This window comes from Hyperolius riggenbachi, chromosome 2, assembly GCF_040937935.1.
Source record: "Hyperolius riggenbachi isolate aHypRig1 chromosome 2, aHypRig1.pri, whole genome shotgun sequence".
Lineage (NCBI taxonomy): Eukaryota > Metazoa > Chordata > Amphibia > Anura > Hyperoliidae > Hyperolius > Hyperolius riggenbachi.
Window position 1 is genome coordinate 86,594,500 of NC_090647.1, and position 21,674 is coordinate 86,616,173.

Genomic DNA, 21,674 nt, shown 5'->3' on the forward strand with positions numbered 1-21,674 from the left:
TCCCATACACAACAGTTGGTTTTATCATCACACATTGCTGCTGCTGGAATAAAGAGAGCTGGCTGCTTTGTGCTTACCTAGAAGCCCTTCCATCATCTCTCAACGTTATTAATGTAGCTTATTGTTCTATAATGAATAGTTCATGACTGCTTGCTATTGCTATTTATTATTAATAGCTGCTGCTTTACATCTAGCACATGTTCAATCAGCTATGGTTTTATACTTTGCTGTGAAGGCGGTGCACTGATTCAAATCACCCCAATGTCCCCAAATGTCCCCCCTGGGCACGTGTAGGGCATATTTATGAAATTGGGGGATACAGCTTGCTTATTGTATTTCTTTTACCAATACAGTGGCTAAAAAATAAGCATTAATGGTTTAATAATGTTCTAAAGAATCTGAAATAATTTGAGATGTGATATGGGGGATCAGATCAGAGGCAGATCTCATGGACAAATCTCCAAATTCAAAATTAAAGTAAATACATTGTTGCACTCCTTTTGCAATCTATTCCCCATGGTGTTACTGCATCTATGAGAATGCATTATCTGCTTATTATTATTTGGCCGTTATATGACGCAGACATCTTCCACAGCACTTTACAGATTATATAATCTTCTTGTCACTAACTGTCCCTCAGAGGAGCTCACAATGTAATCCCGCTAATATGTCCATCTCGTCTAGAGCCAGTTATAGGGGTACGGGGGGAGCCAATTAACTTCTCTGTATGTATTTGGGATGTGGGAGGAAACCTGAGTGCCCAGAGGAAGCCCACACAGACACAGGGAGAACATACATACTCTATGCAGATAGTGCCCTGGCTGTGATTTGAATTAAGGACCCAGCGCTGCAAGGGAAGATTGCTATCCACTGTTCTGCTTATGCTTATTGTGTAAGTTACTTATTTGATGAGACAGCAGAAATATGTTCTGTGTGGCCACTGTGGGGTCGTCAGTCTTGTAAAAAAAAAAAAAAAAAGTAAGTTTTGAAATAACACTGTAACCTCTAATCAGATTTAATCTCTCGGGTTGCCAAGGGAAATCTCACACTGCCTGTTGAATAAGCGCTTCACTCTCTTATTGGTGCAATGTTGGGACTCCGTGGGCTGAGTGATGCAGTGGCTTAGAGCCAGTTATCATTCACTCTGGCATGTTGCATCGTGTGAGTTATGTGCTATCCCCTCAGTCAGGCCTGGGGGTGCATCTGAACAAAGTTACACGAAGGAATAATTACTATGGAAACCTGCAGACTTGACCGGCGAATAACTTAGCGAGTTCATTGGGTTTAATTACTGATTGATTGTTTTGGTCTTGCATTAATGCGCTGTGTTAGTTGATAGATGAACTCGGTGGTGTGTAGAGCCCCAATCTATGTCTCCTGTATGCTCATTTCATCAAACGCTGGAATTCCTTTTGATAGGATGGCTGTGGGGAAGCTGTAGCTCTGAAATGACATCCGTGTTATCAGAGACATTAAGGTGGTCACATGGGAAAACTGCACTGATCCATTTGAGCGCTGACCTCTGCGCACAGATCGTGTGTCTTTCAGAATGTCAGGCTGATGGAAGTGATGTAGTACAGTGTGTAATACATGACAGTGTACAGCTGCAAGGCAAGATAGCCACATGTAGTCTTATGTTCCATATCTTGGGCTGGGCCACTTCTCTTATGTAATCGTAGTTTGTACTTGTTATGTATACAGGGTTGTCATCTGCAGCAGATGTTTACTGTACGGTGCTGCCAAGTATGCTGACACTTAAAGTGAACCTGAAGTGTTTTTTTTAAAGAAGAAAAAACATACTTACCTAAGGAGAGGACAGTCTCTGGGTCCTAAAAAACCTTCCCGTTCCTCTCCCAATCCCCTCGTTCCAGCGCTAGGTCATAAACTGCTGTCTTCCGCTGCAGGAGGCTTTGAAAGTCTTCAGGAGGCCGAGTGCTCCTTAAAGGGAAGGTTCACGCAGGAGCTGTAAAAAATAGAAATCCAAATCCACTTACCTGGGGCTTCCTCCAGCCCGTGGCAGGCAGGAGGTGCCCTCGGCGCCGCTCCGCAGGCTCCCGGTGGTCTCCGGTGGCGATCCCGACCTGGCCAGGCCGGCTGCCAGGTCGGGCTGCTTCTGCGCTCCAAGTTGCGTGTCACTTGTGCGCGCTGACATCATCGGACGTCCTCCGGGCTGTACTGCGCAGGCGCAGAAGTTCTCTGTAACAAGGCGCAGAAGTTCTGCGCCTGCGCAGTACAGCCCGGAGGACGTCCGATGACGTCAGCGCGCACAAGTGACACGCAACTTGGAGCGCAGAAGCAGCCCGACCTGGCAGCCGGCCTGGCCAGGTCGGGATCGCCACCGGAGACCACCGGGAGCCTGCGGAGCGGCGCCAAGGGCACCTCCTGCCTGCCACGGGCTGGAGGAAGCCCCAGGTAAGTGGATTTGGATTTCTATTTTTTACAGCTCCTGCGTGAACCTTCCCTTTAACCTCTTGAGGACTGCAGGGCTAAACCCCCCTAGTGACCAGGCAATTTTTAGTTTAAAAGGGCACTGCAGCTTTAAGGCCAAGCTGCAGGGCCGCACAACACAGCACACGAGTGATTCCCCCCCCCCCTTTTCTCCCCACCAACAGAGCTCTCTGTTGGTGGGGTCTGATCGCTCCCCCCATGTTTATTTTTTGTTTAATAAATATTTGTGTTGCCGTATTTAAACAAAAAAACCCTCTTCCTTTAAATCCCTTCCCTCCCTCGCTCCCTCCCTCCCTACAGCCGGCCAATTACGGCGATCGGCTGTCATAGGCTTCTGCCTATGAGAGCCGATCGCTCTCTTGTCCCCCATGGGGACAGCCGTGTCACACGGCTGTCCCCAGTGCAGCGCTGCTGCTGATCGCAGCGCTGCACAGAGTAAATAGACGGCGATCACATCGCCGTCTAACAGTCTCCCGAGCGGCAATAGCCGCTCGGAGACTGAAGGCGGGGCGGGGTGGAGCTCCGCCCCCAAGCAGGAGATGCGCGTGCAGCCTGCGCGCGATCTCCCGCAAAACAGAGCCCCAGGACTTTACGCCAATTGGCGTTAGGCGGTCCTGGGGCTGCCGCCGCGGCCACGCCTACTGGCGTGACGCGGTCGGCAAGAGGTTAAGACAGGTGGTTCTTAGTGCACATGCGCGAGCGTGCTCTCTCTCGCTCATGTGCAGTTTGGAGCCGCCCGTCTGTCGGAGGCACTTGGGCTCCTGAAGACATCCGAAGCCTCCTGCGGCGGGAGATTTGAAAAGGGGAGATTTGAAGGGTGGAAACCTTGCTGAAACAAGGGGACGGTGAGAGGAACTGGACAGCTCAATAGTACCCAAAGCCTTCCCCCTCCTTGGGTAAGTATGTTTTTATTTAAAAAATGCTTCAGGTTTCCTTTAAAGAGACTCAGTATAATAAAAAAAGAGCCCCCTGGGAGGTACTTACCTCGGGAGGGGGAAGCCTCATGGTCTCAATGAGGCTTCTCCTATCCCTGTAGCTGCAGGCAATCCAGCGCTGACTCCCCCGAATTCTCCGGCAATCTTCCACCAACAAGCCTGACAAAGGCTTGATATATTTATCTTGCCGGGATCCAGCCCAGGCGCAGTAGTGGTTCTTCACACTAGGCTAGACGGAAATAGCCGAGCCCAATCATATTGGCTCTACCGCGCAGGCACAAAAGGACACGCACTTACGCAATAGAGCGGATCGAGCAGGTTCAGCTATTTCCGCCTAACCCAAGGTGTCACGGACGGTTGCGGGGCCGCAGGCGCGTCCTGTAACCGCCCGTGAAGAAAAAGCGATCGCACTCGATTCCCTGCATCGATTGCGCTTCAGATCGATAGAATCTGGGTTGATTGTGTAGGAGGTCTGCAGTCTTTTCTCAGCAGAGAGAGAGCACCAGCCCAAATGCTGGATGGCTCTTTTGATATGCTAATGAGCCTGAGCCTAATCTGCCCCAGGGAGAGTCCCTGGCTTCAAGCTGTGCTGATGGCCCATCCATCAGGTATAAGGTGACAAGCACCATGGCAGAAGCAATCTAGTTGGGGGAAAAACCAGATCAGGGCGCTGGGTAAATCGAGACAGACCTGAAAATGTTAATAAATCTGCCCTGACCTGTACGATTCTGTGAGATAGAGCCCATATATGGGTAGATATGATTTCTAGTCCCCAGGACAAGGGGAGGGCTCATCTCATCTTCTAAGGGGGTGTGTGGCTCCCCGCCCTCACTCCCTCCTACTGAATCAGGGGCATAAGAATGGCAGAGGACCCAAACTCAGTGTCCTCCACCCTGAAAACATCTTGAACTCATCGGTGCCAGCTTGAGGATATGCTGGCATCCACCTGGTCTGAACTCTGAACTTTGATTGAAACCCAGAACTCTGTTTTTCCCACAAAAAGGACATCTTTCCAGGAACTAAGTATTTTTCTCCCTTCTTTTATTTTTTATACTGGCTATTACTGTTTTAATAATTGTTGATTTTAATAATTGTCTGTATATATTAATTATTTATATTGTGTGAATAAACGACTTTCTCCAAGTCATTCACTGTCCGCTACCCTGCTTATCAGCACACACAGAACTGATCCCGGGTCTCTGAAGATACGCTACTGTTTGTTTGTTGTTGGCTAGACAGAATACCGTGTGTTTAACCGTTTTATTCGCAGGACTAGTCAGTCAGTTAGTGGGCTCCACGGTCCCATGGTAACCGCGGTGGTGGCAGTTTACTCTGAACCAGTGGGTGAAGTTGTAATCACCCGTGTCTCACAGGCTCCCTTCTGAGTTGTCTGCGGCTAATTCTTAACGGTTCCTGCGCATTGACTGCGACCAGAGTTCGCACGATCTGTGCGCTGGCACCGTTTAGAAGGCTAAGTGCGGTCAGCCACTAGGGCTCCTGTGACACAAGGGAAGAACGGCTAGTGCGCCTGCAGTGGATCGCGGAAGGTAAATATATACATCGTCGCACTTTGGGGGACCCGGGCAGGCTAACGGAGGAACGGAAGAGGATGGGAGAAGCCTCGTTAGGATCCATAAGCTTGCCCCTCCCGAGGTAAGTAGCCCCAAGGGGACATTTTTCTTAAAGAGAACCTGAACTGAAAATAAAAAGTCAAAATAACCATACACAGGTCATACTCACCCCCTGTGTAGTCTACTCCTCAATCTCTTTCTCCTCTCCTGCGTCCCATTTGTCCACTATGATCAATAGATTTCTCTGTCCTCCATTGTAAAAATGGCTATTACCCCATAACAGCTTCCTGGTCGGCACACTGTTAAACTGTAATATCACCAACTTGAGCCATAGGGAAACATGGCCATTACCTTGCGCATTCAGTTGTAACTGACAGCTGCTGATATATAACTGACAGCAACTGGTCTAATTCAGTTCTGACAAAATATTGTCAGAACTGGAAGGGATCACTGTAAGAAGAAAATAGTGAGCCTCTGAGAGGAACGGACGGTGAGGTTAGTATGTAATATTCATTTGCAGCTACATCATGTGTTTATTTTAAATAATTTTCCTCACTTCAGGTTCCCTTTAATACAGGATTTATTTAAAAAGGAACTCTAACTCATGATTGAACTTCATCCCAATCAGTAGCTGATACCTCCTTTCCCACAAGAAATATTTTCCTTTTCTTGAATAGATCATCAGGGGGGTCTGTACGCCTGATATTGTGGTGAAACCCCTCCCAAAGTGTGATGTCATGACCATGGTCCTGAAAGTTTGCTGTCTGTGAACCTCGTTGCATTGTGGGAAACAATGGCTTTTTCCAACTGCCAGGCAAGCAATATCTCCCTTTGTGCATATAGAACTCTCAGTAGTGAACATTCCGTACAGATCACATTTCAGGACTAAAGATATCACCACCAGTGATATATTTCAAAACGTAAATCAGGGAGAGGAACGATTTTACAATGGGAAAACACTGACTAAATCATCTATAAATTAATATTATGAAAAATAAACAATATTATTCTTTGTCATTTTTACTACAGTTCCTCTTTAATCAATAAAGTATGATAGTGATCCATGGCTGTGAGATTGGCTTCACAGCACACGTAGCATATTGTGTTTGTGTCCGTTGTGAATAGATATAATGGCACCGTATATATGTATACAAGATTTCTTCTCTTTTTTGGCTCGTTATGTTATTCAAGTGATAATTGGCAGGCCTCCTGCCTCTCCTCCACTTTCGTCCATCATAAGATAGTAAATGCAGCTCTGCTGAGCCAAACCTGTATAATTGTCACCAGCTGTTGGTTGAGGCTGCTTTCACAGTAAGACGTTACAGGCGCACGTTAATGCAGCCTGTAACGCAGCCCAACTCACAGTAATGTAAAATCAATGGGCTGGTCCCAGTGCCCACGTTGCGTTACATTGTAACGCTGCACGTTCAAATAAAGTGCAGCATGCTATGCGTCCTACGCGGTTTTAGCCGCATTAGACTGTGTGCACATGATCAGTTATGTTGTTTTTTTGTATTTTTGGGCCGGAGAGGAGGCGGGAAGTGTCCGCTATTGCAGCCAGCCACATGGCTACTTAATATTCACTGCACTGCAGTGTTTACTTCCTGAAGTGGCCGCTGATTGGCTGGCGGGACCACGTGATGCAGAGTGCTCCGATTACGTGGTCTCCGCTCTCCGCTATGCATAGGACACAAAAGGCGCACCAAGAGCTGCATAACGCAGCTCTAGGTAGCGTCCTCCTCCAACACCACCAGGCGTTGCGTTAGGGGCACGTTATGCGACCTATAACGTCCCCTAAAACGCAACATCCTGGTGGGAAAGAGGCCTAAAACAATGAATGAGCCTTTTGGTCAGGAGTAGCGATGGTCGTGTCTAGGAGAATTCATGGAAAAGCATGTGATTTGATTGATCAGCTGATAGGATTTGCAAATCTCTGATTTGCTGTGATCTCATCCTCCTTTAGCACATGATCATGACTAGTAAATCAGAGACTTAAATTTCCATCACCTGACCAAACTGATCACATGCTTCATCATGAGTTCTCCTAGACATGACCATCACTAGTCAGGACAAGTCAAGTGTTGGTGCTAGGCTACAAGTAGGGGTGTAGGGAGTCTGCTAGGATTCCTTCTCAGCACGGTGTAACCTAGTAGTAGTATGTGGCCACGTGTTCCTGTACACGTCACTACTGAAAAGTGAGCGTAGGTTATTTTTCAGCATTCCATATGGCACTATACCAACATGAATGAGTGCCACTGAAGCAAGATATTAAAGAGGCACTCTGTGGCTTAGCTAAGGAGCTATGGGCCCCCAGTGCAAGTTTTATATGGAGCCCCCCAAGCACTCTATACATAATCGATACGGCGCATCAAAACCTGCCAAGGACAACAACAGTGTCAGAGGTGCAAGTAGGGAATGGGAAACAGCTTGTTATTGCCACGCCCCCTTGAGGAAGCCGGCGAAACTGTCGGGAGCGACTTCACCCGCATGGGACGCCACGCTGCCCTGACCCCAGTCTCCATGCCAGCTACGAGCCTGTGAAAGGTCTCTGCCTGAGTCATGCAAGTCGCCCCGTTCTAGTGACAGGGCGGCCACTGCTTGGGCTCGTATTTGCTGTCTACTGCAACTGGAAATAGGATTGCCTATATACACCTCTCCTAGCTGGGACTGTGTCCTTTGACCGGATGTGGTGAGACTATGGGACTTTCTCCACGGAGCTCCATGATGTGTCCTACTGCGGTGTGGTGAGATCATGTTCACTATGCCGCCTAATTCCAATACATTGATTATTGTGGCGATGGCCACATTCTCTGCCTACATGTAAACATTTCCATTAACCTGGCTAACCTCTGCTTGTGCATGAAACTACTAACCTGCATACCTGCTGGCTTCTTCATATATGACTATGCATGCTGCCTAAAGCCTCTCTGGAGTGACAGTACATAGTCTGTGGAGTTACACGTACATTATTACTAAAACTTCGAGCCATTGAATCCCCAGCTTTGGAGTGAGGATTTTACCATTCCCCCCCCTTTCCCAGGTTGCCCAATACATGGCCGTAGTATGCTTGTTGCAGTGTGGATGTACTGGGTGTTTGTGACGGGGGGGGGGGGGGGCATCCCATTTATTTTTGATGCATTCGATTTTATCTACATTTTGGAATAATACATTTTGATATCGACCTTTAAGCATTTGATTTGTGCTTGCTGTTTGCTTTGCAAAGAGCGATCTTACAAGATATAAATTGGACATGTATGTTCCACTGTTTTGCTACCACTTCCAGATAAAATTGTACAGTTTGTTAATGATTACCACTATTTAAAGCATCTATAGAAGTGATTATTACCAACACAGGGCCAATAGAGAGCTAATACTGTGCTTGAGGCAGGGCCCTCTCAGGACCCCTCTGACCCAAGGGCCCCGATGCGGTCGCTATCTCTGCAACCCCTATTACTTTGCCACTGGAGGCACTGTAGTGACTTATAGTAGAATCCAGTACATTTTTCAGCATACCCACTTTTACGTTAATTATCCAGGTTTCCGCATCATAAACACTTCTGATCCTACTTCTGTATATTGGTATGTAGCTCCTCCCTCCTACTGAAGCTTAGCCTAGGCTGTTTAATATCCTTTATTCTTAGTTGGTTTCTAGACTTGGAAAGATGGGTTCAGCCCTGATACTGGACAGTGTCAACATCACAAGCCTTACTAGAAATTCAGGAGTGGACAAACGAATGTAAAATTCTACGTCCTCTCAGTTTAGTGTAAGCCAAATCAGCAGAAAGACCTATGGAGGCTGGAAGCATGTTTGTCCACAGAAAAATGTTCACTTTAATAGGAACCCGAGGAGAGAGGGATACAGAGGCTGACATGTTTATTTCCTTTTATGTAATGCACATTGCCTGGCTGTCTTGCTGATCCTCTGCCTCTAGTACTTTAAGCCATAGACCCTGAGCAACCATGCTGATCAGATATCTATGACAAATATAACAAGATTAGCTGCATGCTTGTTTCAGGTGTGTGATTTAGACCCCACTGACCAGAACTAGTATTGTTTAAAAGGAAATAAATATGGCATCTTCCATAGGTCTTACACCTCGGGTTCCTTTTAAACTACACCTGAACTGAGAGGCATATGGAGGCTGCCATATTTATTTCCTGTTAAACAATACCAGTTGCCTGGCTGTCCTGCTGGTGTCTTTGGCTGCTGTAGTGTCTGGATCACACACAAGCATGTGGCCTAATCCAGTCAGACTTCAGTCATGCTTGATTGGCATGCTTGTCCAGGTTCTATGGCTAAATGTATTTGAGGCAAATGATCAACAGGACAGCCAGGCAACGTTTATTGTTTAAAAGGCAATAAATATGTCAGCCTCCATAGCTCTCTCTGTTTTGGTGTGCTTAAAGTGTACCTGTAATTAGGTGAAGAAGAGGATTTATACTTACCTAGGGCTTCTTCCAGCCCCCTTAAGTCCGCCAGCTTCCTTGGTCTCCGTCCAATCCCCTTTGCTCTGCTGCTGTCAGGCCTGGTAAAGTCCATGACTCAACTCAGTCAGGACTACTGCGCATGCGCGGCCCTAGCCTCCTCAATCCCAGTTCTATAGCTGGGAGCGTTGTGCGCCTACGCAGTTACAAGCCTTAAAGGAATACTATCGATTCACATATTTTGTTCAATTGACACAGGAATTGTTTGGGAAGTGCTGCTAAGTACTGGTGTATACATTTTAGTAGCAACTTCTTTGTTTACTGTTAGCAAAATATATTCAAACTTTACTGACGCCAAAACTGACGGCTGACTGAGCCATGAGGAGAGGGGGAATTCCCCTCACACTTGATCAGTGAACTCTATGTGTAGCTCTGTGTGTGACAGAGAAGAGAGCTCCCAACAGCTGCAGCTCCTGTGTCCTCTGTTTCTGACTGACCTGTCTGAAGAGAGCAGAGGAAGTGTAACTAATTGTCACAGCTTTTTCATACTGTTTTTGCTTTCAGAGTTTGATATGTTTGATATTTGCTTTCTGTAGTCTGATATGCAACTCTGACTGTGCATTGAAGCAGACCCCCTCTTCTGCAATTGATTTGTCCCAATATAGCTAAATCCTATCTTCAATAAATTACAGCTTTTGCCTCTGATATTTAACATGAAAAGTAGGAAAATGTTTACACAGCTACTTAGACATTATTTGCACACTGTCATTTTAGAACACTTGGGTATTGATAGTATTCCTTTAACAAACTGTGCAGTTGCAATGAGAGGGTGATCAAGAAGGTGAACGGACTGGGCTGCTCATGCGTAGTAGTATGCGACTACCAAGAGTGACAGCGGCCAAACTGAGGAAACCAGACGAACGCAGAGGGAGCGGACGTGCTACTGGGGCCTGGAAGATGTCCCAGGTAAAGTATGAATCCTCTTATTTCCCCGTCTCCAGTGTACTTTAAATATCCATTGTAATTATTATTGTTATTATTATTATTTAGGATTTATATAGCGCCGATATCTTCCGCAGCGCTGTACAGAGTATATTGTCTTGTCATAACTGTCCCTTAGAGGGGCTCACAATCTAATCCCTACCATAGTCATAGGTCTATGTATGTATCATAGTCTAGGGCCAATTTGAGGTGAAGCCAATTAACTTATCTGAAGGTTTTTGGGATTGTGGGAGGAGATTGGAGTGCCCAGAGGAAACACACGCAGACACGGAGAGAACATACAAACTCCATGCAGATAGTGCCCTGGCTGGGATATGAACCAGGGACCCGGCGCTGCAAGGCAAGAGTGCTATTCACTACGGCTATGCCACCCCTAGGAGAGTTGGCTACCTGATTACTGCCAGTGATCTAGGCATGCATTAAACTAAAGCTGGGCTTTCTGAAGCTTGATAAATAAAGGATAATAACATTCATAAATCCTAACGCCAAGTAAATATTTTAGTTCTGAATAGTGTGAATAGTAAGAGGGTTTGCATCATCCATTTGGGATTATGGCTGCAGTGATCCCACTGGGGAAATTCCCCCCCCTATCCTCCCTGAATCCAAATCATCCATGGATCCCTCATGGCTCTGATGTACGCCCTGGTGGTCCTGGGGACAGGAAATAAGAAATAAATAAAAACCTGACAGGACAAATTCTCATTCTTACTAAAGGTACATACACACGTCTGATTTTTCCAAACGGCCGGTCATTTGGGCGTTTCAAACGTCCGGTCGTTTGGACGTCAAATCGGGTGTGTGTATGATTGGTCGTTCAGCTGATAAGACCAGGGCTGTAGAGTCTGAGCAATTTTGGGCACTCGGAGTTGGAGTCTTTGATTTCATAAACTCGGGAGTCGGATGATTTTTGTACAAAATCCATAGCCCTGTTAAGTATTAGACTAAGGAATCTGAGTCGGGGCCATTTTGGGTACCCGGAGTTGGAGTCAGAGTCGTGGTTTCATAAACTGAGGAGTTGGAGTCGGAAGATTTTTGTACCGACTCCACAGCCCTGGATAAGACCGGATTTGAACGATCCACCAAGCGGATCCTTTAAAACCAGTCTTATCAGCTGCACGACCAATCTTACACACGCCCGATTTGACGTTCAATTGACTGTATGTTCAAACGTCCAAATGACCGGTCGATTGGAAAAATCCGGTGTGTGTATGTACCTTAATTCAGACTAAAGAAAAGGTTTCATTTCTGTTTCTGAAACCTCTGTACTTATTTCTTTCCAGCCCTTTATACCTGCCTCAGTCTGCTTTACACCTCATTATACTTCAGATTTCTTTGTTCTCAATATCATTCTCTCCTCCGCCCACTAGGCCTACCCTCTGTGGCCTCTGCTGTGCCCCAAGGAGCTCACATTTTCTAGTTTTATTGGAGAAAATCAGATAGGAATTGGCTTCAGCAAGAATCTGAATATTCATTGTTAAACTATCAATTCACTGCAGGCTTAAAGGGAAAGTCAAATTCTATTATAAATATACTGTAGATCAGGGCTGCACAATTCATTTTACAGCTTTTAAAAAAAAAATGCCGTATATCACCGTGGATAAGGCAATTTTTTTTTCCCACGCCGAGCCCCTGCCGTACGTGCGTATGCACACCCTCTTATCCTCTCACCACCACCGCAAGCACCGTCATTGCCGATTTTAAAGTGGACCTGACCTAAGAACTTCCTCTCTGCTCTAAAAGATAAGCAACAGCATAATACTCTTTAAAGAAAAACATTGTTTAATTACAGCTGATACAAATCCTGTTAACATCCTCTGTTTACAAATGAGCTCTTTGCCGTGGCAGTCAGCCGACACAGCTGAGGGGCCAAATTACAACTTTAGATTAGTCACAGATGAGGGGGAATTAGACAGGCTAAACTCTCTAAATACATACAGAGTGCATTTCTTTCTGTTTTCCTTCTGTCCTGTGCAAGAGTTTAGGTCCACTTTAATATGCGTGCACAGCTCTGCGTCCACACCGTGCACATTACAATTGCCTTCTAGGTATATAGGTGTGCAGGGCCCCCTATGCAGAGCGCGCGTTGGAAGCTCGCTGCAGAGTATAGCATCCTCTGCTCCTCTCCTTGATTAGCTGTACCCATTAATAGACTCCTCCCCAGCCTACACCTCTCTGACACTGCAGCTGTCCTTGGCAGTTTTTGGTGCTCCATATCAATTATGTATAGAACACTTGAGGGGGTCCAGTGTAAAACTCGCAATGGGGCCCAGAGCTCCTAAGCTCTATCCAGGCCAGATTTGTTGAATCTCTTCTGATCTCCGATTGTTTGCTTGTGATCTCTGGCTCTGGAGAATCTTAGTTAATCAGTCTCTATAGGAAATTTGACTAAGCTAGCAGGATGTATAAGATGCATGCTGGGGTCTTCCCAGCATTAATTATGATGCATTAGGAGCGCACTGAGCATGTTATTTGGCAGAAGGAATCTAGCATTCACACTTGTGAACATTTCTAGCTGTTTAGATGCTGTTCCATGCTCCACGTACAGAGAACCATGAATATTGTACCCTCCCAGGAACTCAGGTCTTGTAGAGGTGGCTATACACTGGTCGATTTGGCTAGCAGATAGATCTCTCTCCAATCATTATATGATCAGAGACGGATCTATCTGCTATTTTACCTCCAGCATGAAATCTATTGAACTGTACCACTATGGGCCCCCAATCAGTCGGATTTCTGGAAAGGCTTCAAAGGCCTGGGCCTTGGCTGGCAGTAGCCCAAGGGGTAAAATAGGGGTTGTTGCAAATGAGGAACAACACATGAAAAAGGGGAGATGATACCCAAGGGTTGTTGTATGTGAAAGAAAGGAGCTACAGTAAATGGATGTTGTACAAGGAATGGGATAAATACTGCTGCACATGGAAGGGGAACCAAACATACTTGGCCTAGGGGCAGATTAAGTATAAATCTGGCCTTACCATCAATTTTAATGCTGCCTCCAATGAGATTTTCCATCCCACTCAGATCAATTATTTTGATTGAAATTATGATCAATCTGACATGTTGGAGCATAGATTTCTGGGAGGTTCCATCAGAGTGATTGAATCTGCCAGGAATCAACCGTGAAAATCTATAGATAACCTGTGATGATTTGTAGCAAATGTCTAGGCCATGTGACCAGTCGCGAGGGAAGTGCCCATACTTTTTGTTGATTTTTTCCTGGCAGATTCGATCATTATGATCGTATCTGCCAGAGATCGATGCTGCAAAATGGCCGCCTGATCGTAATTTTGATTTATAAAATCACCCAAAATTATAGAACATAAAGATCTTACATAGAAGTGGTTGTGCGCAGTGGTAGGTTTTGCGACAACCGACACCCCCAGCATCACTCTGCACGGCCCCGGGGAAATACATGAGATGGGGAGGAGACCTGGGGGCTCAGCTCTGCATGGCAGCTTCATAGATTTGCCATCTGTTAATAATGTATTTGCAGTGTGTGGCAGGAAAGATACGTCTCTGATCTGATTTTGATCATAGAGAGGGATCTCTCTATTCCTCGAATCTGATGGCCATCTACAGTGTGTGGACACCTTTTTGTACTTCTTATTCATGAGAATATTGTTCCTCTTTGGGTTAGGACATCTGAGGTTTGGAAAGCGATAAATAAAGGCTGGTTGCCTCACCTGAATTATGCTAATTCAGATTTTCTTGAAATACCTAAAATTTCAAATTCTTTTTCAGCATTCCTCCTTGTCATGTTATAGCTTTCAAGTTTAAAGGCCTAAAAATAACAAAAATGAATGCTTTAAAGCAAAAGGTGGATGCAATTATAGAAACCCCTAACAGTAAATAGATATAAAAGGTGAACCAAGGACTAGAGACACCGTTTGTTTTCAGAAAAGATTGAGTTCATCTTGGAATGCTGCAAAATTAATATTTTCTTTCCTAAAACAGAAGTACAGGTCGTCCCCGGTTAATGAGAATAGTACTGTATGGCTGTTTTTAAACCTTCTTTTCCTATAGCATACTGCTTGTTTAGGGCCCTTTTTTTACTAATGCTTGCACTTCCACCTGCAATTGCGCTTTGGTGCGTACAGGCAAGCAGCAATTTCCACTAGCCGCGATTGTGCTGGTTACTCGGGAACGGAGTACAATTGTGGCGATAATCGTGTGAGTCGACAACTGTGTGCTGGTAAAAAGCGGTGGGCACTAGTGGTAAATGAGCACCACCATTTACACGTAAATCGCGGTGCTCTCGCGATCGGCAAAACGGCTGCGATACGCTTTTTGAAGCGGATAACAGCCAGTAGAAAAGGGCCTTTACTCATAAAACTCATAGATTTTGTCCATTTTCATTGCCCTTTAGCAAATGAACTGTGGTCCGGTGTTAGTCGAGAAACAGAAATGCAGACATCAAACCAACAGCGTTGATTCCGGTGATACCTTTAATGACTAACTGTACATGGTTTACTGCAAGCTTTTGAAACGATAAGTTTCTTGTTCAGGCATTATACAGAACTGGATCAGAATCGCATTGTTGCCCTTTAGCAATCCAGATGTTTTGAGTGCCTGTTTCATCGACTCGTATATGGTCTAATGGTTTTGCACAGAGTCTTATAAAGCCAGCAATTTCCGTGTGCCCAGAGCAGGCTTTCTCAACCAGGGTTGCCTGGGACCCCAGGGTTCCTTGAGTACTCTGCAGGGGTTCCTTGGCATTTTCCCCCATCGTGGGGGAAGTATGATATAGCTGTAACATCTGCAACTATGGCGGCTGCGGACACGCAGGGTATACCCGCAGCCGCCTTTGTTCCCTGTTCTCAGGCCTCATCCGTTCCGTCGGCGTCTAGCACGCCGGGAACGGTACTGTCTCGTGCTCATAGGGTCGCTGTATTGCACGCGCGCGCGGAGACAGGACCTTTATGCTGGAAGAAGGCGCGTCAGCTGACCTGCCGTTCGGCTGACGTCAGAGGTGCCTCACGTCATGGTAAGGGGCGCGGCTGTGAGCTCTCCTCGGCTTCTTAAGCCTTCACTGGTCATTGGCAACTTGTCTGCTGTTGCGAATACACTCGTGTTAGCGCTCAGACCTTAGACTAGTATCCGGTGTGCTTTGATCTGGGAGGAAACCAGGGATTTCACACAAGACTAGGACTATTGTATATTGTATTACTGATTACCTGTGTATGATTCTGGCTATACTCCGACCTTGCTATTGCTCATCGATTCTGTACTTCTGCCTATCTGACCTTAGTTGCTGAACCTCTGCCTGATAACTCACTATTCTTCTGCCTCACATTTCAGTACTGTATTCGCCTCTCAGTTGCCAAACCTTGCCTGTCTGACCTCTCTACTCACCAGTGGGCCCTTGCCACTGGTGAGGTGCTCTTTTGATTAAATACCCACCAGCTCCTCTGGTGAGGTTTAGTTTAAGTTATACAGCTCCTGTGACTGAAAGTACCTTACCAGCTCCTCTGGTAAGGTCTAGTTAAACTATTCAGTCGCTTGTGCTGATAGTACCTTACCACCCCCCCTGGTAAGGTTTAGCCAAACTTTGTTGTCACTCCTGTTATTAGTACTTTACCAGCTCCTCTGGTAAAGACCTACTATTTATACTACTGTTATTGCAGCTAGTACCCACCAGCTCCCCTGGTGAGGGCTAGCACTGTTATTGCAGCTAGTACCCACCAGCTCCCCTGGTGAGGTCTAGCACTGTTGTTTCAGATAGTACTCACCAGCTTCTCTGGTGAGATCTATCCATTGTATCTACTGTTGCACCAAACACTTTACACCTCTGTTTCTCAGCCGTCTATACTTGCATTATTGGCGATACTGCAGATCACCACATAATCGGGTATAGAGTCTGTATTATTGGTGATTCTGCAGATCACACAATAATCAGACGTCTGTGTGCTACACCAATCGTTACAATAGCACTTTATAATTGAGGGGACTGCAAAAAGAAGCACTAAATTGGGGGTCAGGATTATAATGAGCACATTAATAAAAAGCACTTAAATAAGGAGACAATATAATGAGGGGTACTGTGATAGGTGGTAGTAAATGCAGGGATTTCCTCAAGATCCCAACATTATTTGCAGGGGTTCCCTGAGAACCAAAAAACATTATTTGCAGGGGTTCCCTGAGATCCAAAAATTATTTGCAGGGTTCCTCCAGGGTAAATAGGTTTAGAAAGGCTGGCCCAGAGCATAGAGGGTAATCGGCTTGTTAGGGTCACATGAAGCCGATGTTGAATTGCACTGTAGATCTTGAGCAGAGGACTCCCTGCCTGTGGGGGGGGGGGGGGGGTCACATAGCACAACAACACTCCTTCTGTGTCCAGGAGGGATTGCTGCATTCTTTTGAATATTACTGAAATTTTTCTCAGGTATTTCTCTAAGGATTTAGATTTATAATCTTTGCTGTATGGTTGTTTAGCCATGTAGCGCCAAGATAAATATTTCATATGTTGGCATAAAAGCAAGGCAGCTTCTATATTATAGATCAGATGAGTTTATTAAATATACAAAACTATTAAAAGTGCTTATTCAGAAGGGCAAAGGGACACAAAGTAATGTATGAGTCATATTCAAGATCTATTATGCAAAGCAAATAGGTTTAACAGGAGTCATGGGGCAAAAAGTGCAAGCATACACTGAAATCTGTATATTGAATACAAAATAAAACTACAAAGAAAACTACTGACATAAAAGTAATGGCTAGGACCACAGTAGCCCTACTAAGAAATGGTTAGAAGTCCTTTTCAGTTTTCCAGTAGAGCAAAAGCAACTGTTAAATTAGAGTTGTTCTCTATGCATATGAGTTAAATTCAGTTCAGTTTCCTGAAAAATTAATAAAAGCCAAAAGAACTTGATAAGTTTTTAGTGATGGAAAGTTCAAAGGGTAATTTCTTCTGTTTACTTTTCAGCAAAGCAAGGAAGATTTGTCATGGCTGCTCTTTAGAATTAAAGAGACACTTAAGTCAACAAAAAACAACAGTTTTACTCATCTGGGGCTTCTACCATCCCCCTGCAGCTGGCCGGTGCCCTCGCAGTCACGGGTCATCAGATCCTGCTGTCCCCCGCTGCCATCTATTTTCGGTGTGCCGACAGGCCTGGCCTTGTGTAGCCTTCTACGCGTTTCCGTTCACAATAGCGTCCTGCGCCGGGCGCTATTGCGGACGGGTACGCGTAGAAGGAGACGCGTGGCTACACGGTGGTGCATATGTGTAGATACTCATATGGAAATCCACAAAGCCTAATGCTGGGTACACACTATGCGATTTTCTGGCTGATTTACTGTCAGATCGATTATTTCCAACATGATCGATTTGCTTTCTGATCAATTTCCGAGCATTTTCCAATCGACTTCGTATTAAAGTGAATGGAAATCGATCGGAAAATGCTCGAAAATCGTCCAGAAAGCAAATCGTACATATTGGAAATAATCGATCTGACAGTAAATCAGCCAGAAAATCTCGTAGTGTGTACCTAGCATTACTTCAATGTTTGTATGTCTTTTACCCATGGACCTACTAAAAGAGCAATGAGAGTTTTTACAGTGGAACGTGTTCTATATTGCAGCAGACAAACACAGCAACTGACCTGCCTGCAGGCAGCCCTATTCCTCCCTCCGGATGCATGTTATAGGCAGACATGGCGACGTAGTGGTTATCGCTAGCACAATCTGCAAGGAGTTTGTACGTTCTCCCCGTGTTTGCATGGGTTTACTCACACATCCCAAAAACCTATAGATAAGTCAATTGGCCCCTCTACATTGGCCCTAGACCACGATACATACACTACACGATACCTATGACTATGGTAGGTATTAGATTGTGAGCTCCTCTGAGGGACAGTTAGTGACAAGACTATATATACTCTGTACAGCGCTGCGGAAGATGTCAGCACTATATAAATAATAATAATACCAGCCATGCCAGAATGGCAGCTGCTGAATCCAGCCATCAACCATTAGTAAAGTATAAATATTTCTGTCTATGGCTGGTATTATTATTATTTAATATTTATATAGCGCTGACATTTTCCGCAGAGCTGTACAGAGTATATATTGTTTTGTCACTAACTGTCCCTCAGTGGAGTTCACAACCGTGATAACTCAAATATCACAGCTTATCAAAGATATCACACCTTATCAACGATATCACACCTTATCAACGATATCACACCTTGTTTTTGGAATGTGGGAGGAAACCGGAGCACCCAGAGGAAACGCAGACACAGCGAGAACATACAAACTCCTTGCAGATGTTGACCTGGCTGGGATTCGAACCGGGTACCCAGCATTGCAAGGCGAGTGCACTATCCACTATGCCACTGTACTGCCCGCCGCGCTGTATAAAGGGAGATCCATTTTTGCATTGCCTGCCACTACCCCTCTGTGTATCCAGTCCCATCCGGGGTCTGTTAAGTCCCAACAAGTCCGGACTCTCCATTCAGTTTTTTTTTAAATGGACCCCCCGGATCGCCCACGGATGCGTTTTTTTTTTTAATGGGTGAAGATGGCTGCTATTTTTAACATTGGTATCCGTGGATCCGGTTTTGGTCTGGGTTTATAGATGGAGCCATGGATACGTTTTTACAACAAGTGTGAACCGGCCCTAAATGAAGCATCTCTGCGCAATATGCCTGCTAGCTCTCTTGTCATGCATACTTTAGGCCTAACATTGTGATCTTCATTATGCAGCGAGTTTCTGACCTGAACAAACATGCAGAGGGGGAACTGAGGCTTCTCCTAACTCGCTGGCCATTTGTGTTCATTTTATAAGTCTCTGATTAAATGAATACAGGCTACAGATGTGTGCTTACATGTACTGCACAAAAATGATCTGTACCGCTAGTTGAAAATATTATACTAGCCTTTTCCACAAGATTCCCACTGGTCCTCAATACTGCTCTTCTATAATTTCAACATCTCTCCTTTCCTAGCGAAAAGGATGTAAGTAAGGCAGGACGGGGCATGAGTGTGGCACACAGATACAGCACTGGGGCAAGGCAGGAGGGAGGGGGTGTGTGTGGGACAGACAGATACAGCGCCGAGGCAGGAGGAGGCGTGTGCAGGGCAGACAGACACAGCGCCGAGGCAGGAGGGGCCATGTGTGGGACAGACAGATATAGCACCAAGGCAGGAGGGAGTGTGTGCGATACAGACAGATACAGCGCCGAGGCAGGAGGGGGTGTGTGCGGGACAGACAGACACAGCGCTGAGGCAGGAGGGGACGTGTGTGGTACAGACAGATACAGCGCCGAGGCAGGAGGGGGCGTATGTGGGACAGACAGATACAGCACTGAGGCAGGAGGGGGCGTGTGCGGGAGAGACAGACACAGAGCCAAGGCAGGAGGGAGTGTGTGCGGGATAGACACAGAGCTGAGGCAGGAGGGGGCGTGTGCGGCACAGACAGATACAGCGCCGAGGCAGTTGGGGGCGTGTGCGGGACAGACAGATACAGCGCCGAGGCAGTTGGGGGTGTGTGCGGGACAGACAGATACAGCGCCGAGGCACGAGGGGGCATGTGTGGGACAGACAGATACAGCGCCAAGACAGGAGGGGGCGTGTGCGGGACAGACAGATACAGCGCCAAGGCAGGAGGGGGCGTGTGCAGGACAGACAGATACAGCGCCAAGGAAGGAGGAGGCGTGTGCGGGACAGACAGATACAGCGCCAAGGCAGGAGGGGGCGTGTGCGGGATAGACAGATACAGCTCCAAGGCAGGAGGGGGCGTGTGCGGGAGAGACAGTCACAGAGCCGAGGCAGGAGGGAGTGTGTGCGGGACAGACAGACACAGCGCTGAGACAGAAGGGGGCATGTGCGGGACAGACAGATACAGCACCGAGGCAGGAGGGAGTGTGTGCAGGATAGACACAGAGCTGAGGCAGGAGGGGGCGTGTGCGGGACAGACAGATACAGCGCCGAGGCAGTTGGAGGTGTGTATGGGACAGACAGATACAGCGCCGAGGCAGTTGGGGTTGTGTGCGGGACAGATACAGCGCCGAGGCAGTTGGGGGTGTGTACGGGACAGACAGATACAGCGCCGAGGCAGTTGGGGGCGTGTGCGGGACAGACAGATACAGCGCCGAGGCAGTTGGGGGAGTGTGCGGGACAGACAGATACAGCGCCAAGGCAGGAGGGGGCGTGTGCGGGACAGACAGATACAGCGCCGAGGCAGGAAGGGGCATGTGTGGGACAGACAGACAAAGCGTTGGGGCAGGAGGGGGAGTGTGCGGGACAGAAGCACACACATACAATGGACAGCTTCAAAATTATATAGAGATCAAAGACCGGCAATGGGAATGTTTTTCTCTCTTTAGGTTAACTTTAAATATTGGCCATTGTAGGATTATAATGTATGATCTGTGTCATGAAAAATTAATGGGCTGTGAGATTCTGCAATGCTCTCCAGCTATGCCCCTTCCCTTGTTCATTTCTAATGGCACTTTTGGGACTTTATTGGCTTTCAAATGTTCTATTCCTGTGTTGATGATCGGTCAGTGGCATTTTACGCCTCTCGCGTCTTTGATCTGATGAGATTCCATTATCGCCGCAGACTCCGTGCTAAAAATAAACTCTGTTTTGTATCTTGATTTAATTTGTGAGTTTCAGAAATGTAATGACTCTTGCTTCGTACTTGATACAATAATGTTTCTGGAATTCTTACATGATAGGATAATGTTCCTGGAAACACTACAGCAATAAGGGATGATCACATTGCATGGTCGGGCTAGATGGTCCATAAAACTGCCCTACACTGGTCAATGTGTCTTCCAGTCATAGGAAAGTTTAGTATTAGGAAGTGGGCATACGTTGTACCTGCATGCAGTGGCGTAACTACAGATCATGGGGGCCCCCCAGCAAAACTTAGTGTTTACAACCATTCTCTTGCCTTCCCTTGGTGACCCTTACAGCCTGGGGGCCCATCTTGCATGGGTCATAAAACAAGTGTGGCCATAAGGATCTTCACACCCATAACAAGTGTAGCCACAAAAAGCCACACCCATAATGTGTAGCCACCAGATGTGGAGTATTGGAGGGAGGGTAGGTAACCTACCGTAGGTTAGTAATTGGGGCCTCCCACATACCTCTGGGCTCCCCCTTCTGCTTTCCTGTAGTTGCGCCCCTGCCTGCATGGAACAACAGAAATCCAGCAAATGTTCACAACTTTCCGATCAATGCTGCTCCCCAGGACTGGTGAGGTGGGGCGGCCTGTTGCATCCAAACCGCACACGTCAATAACTCTTTGAAGACTCATACAATCAAGAAAACTCATAGTATACCAGCTGCA

The 21,674-nt window shown here is 46.4% G+C and overlaps 1 protein-coding gene across 13 annotated transcripts in view; it reads left to right on the forward strand.

Moving 5' to 3' along the window:
* The window catches only part of MTUS2 (microtubule associated scaffold protein 2), a 737,980-nt gene that overhangs the window by 673,181 nt on the left and 43,125 nt on the right, over positions 1-21,674 (forward strand). The window lies entirely within an intron of this gene.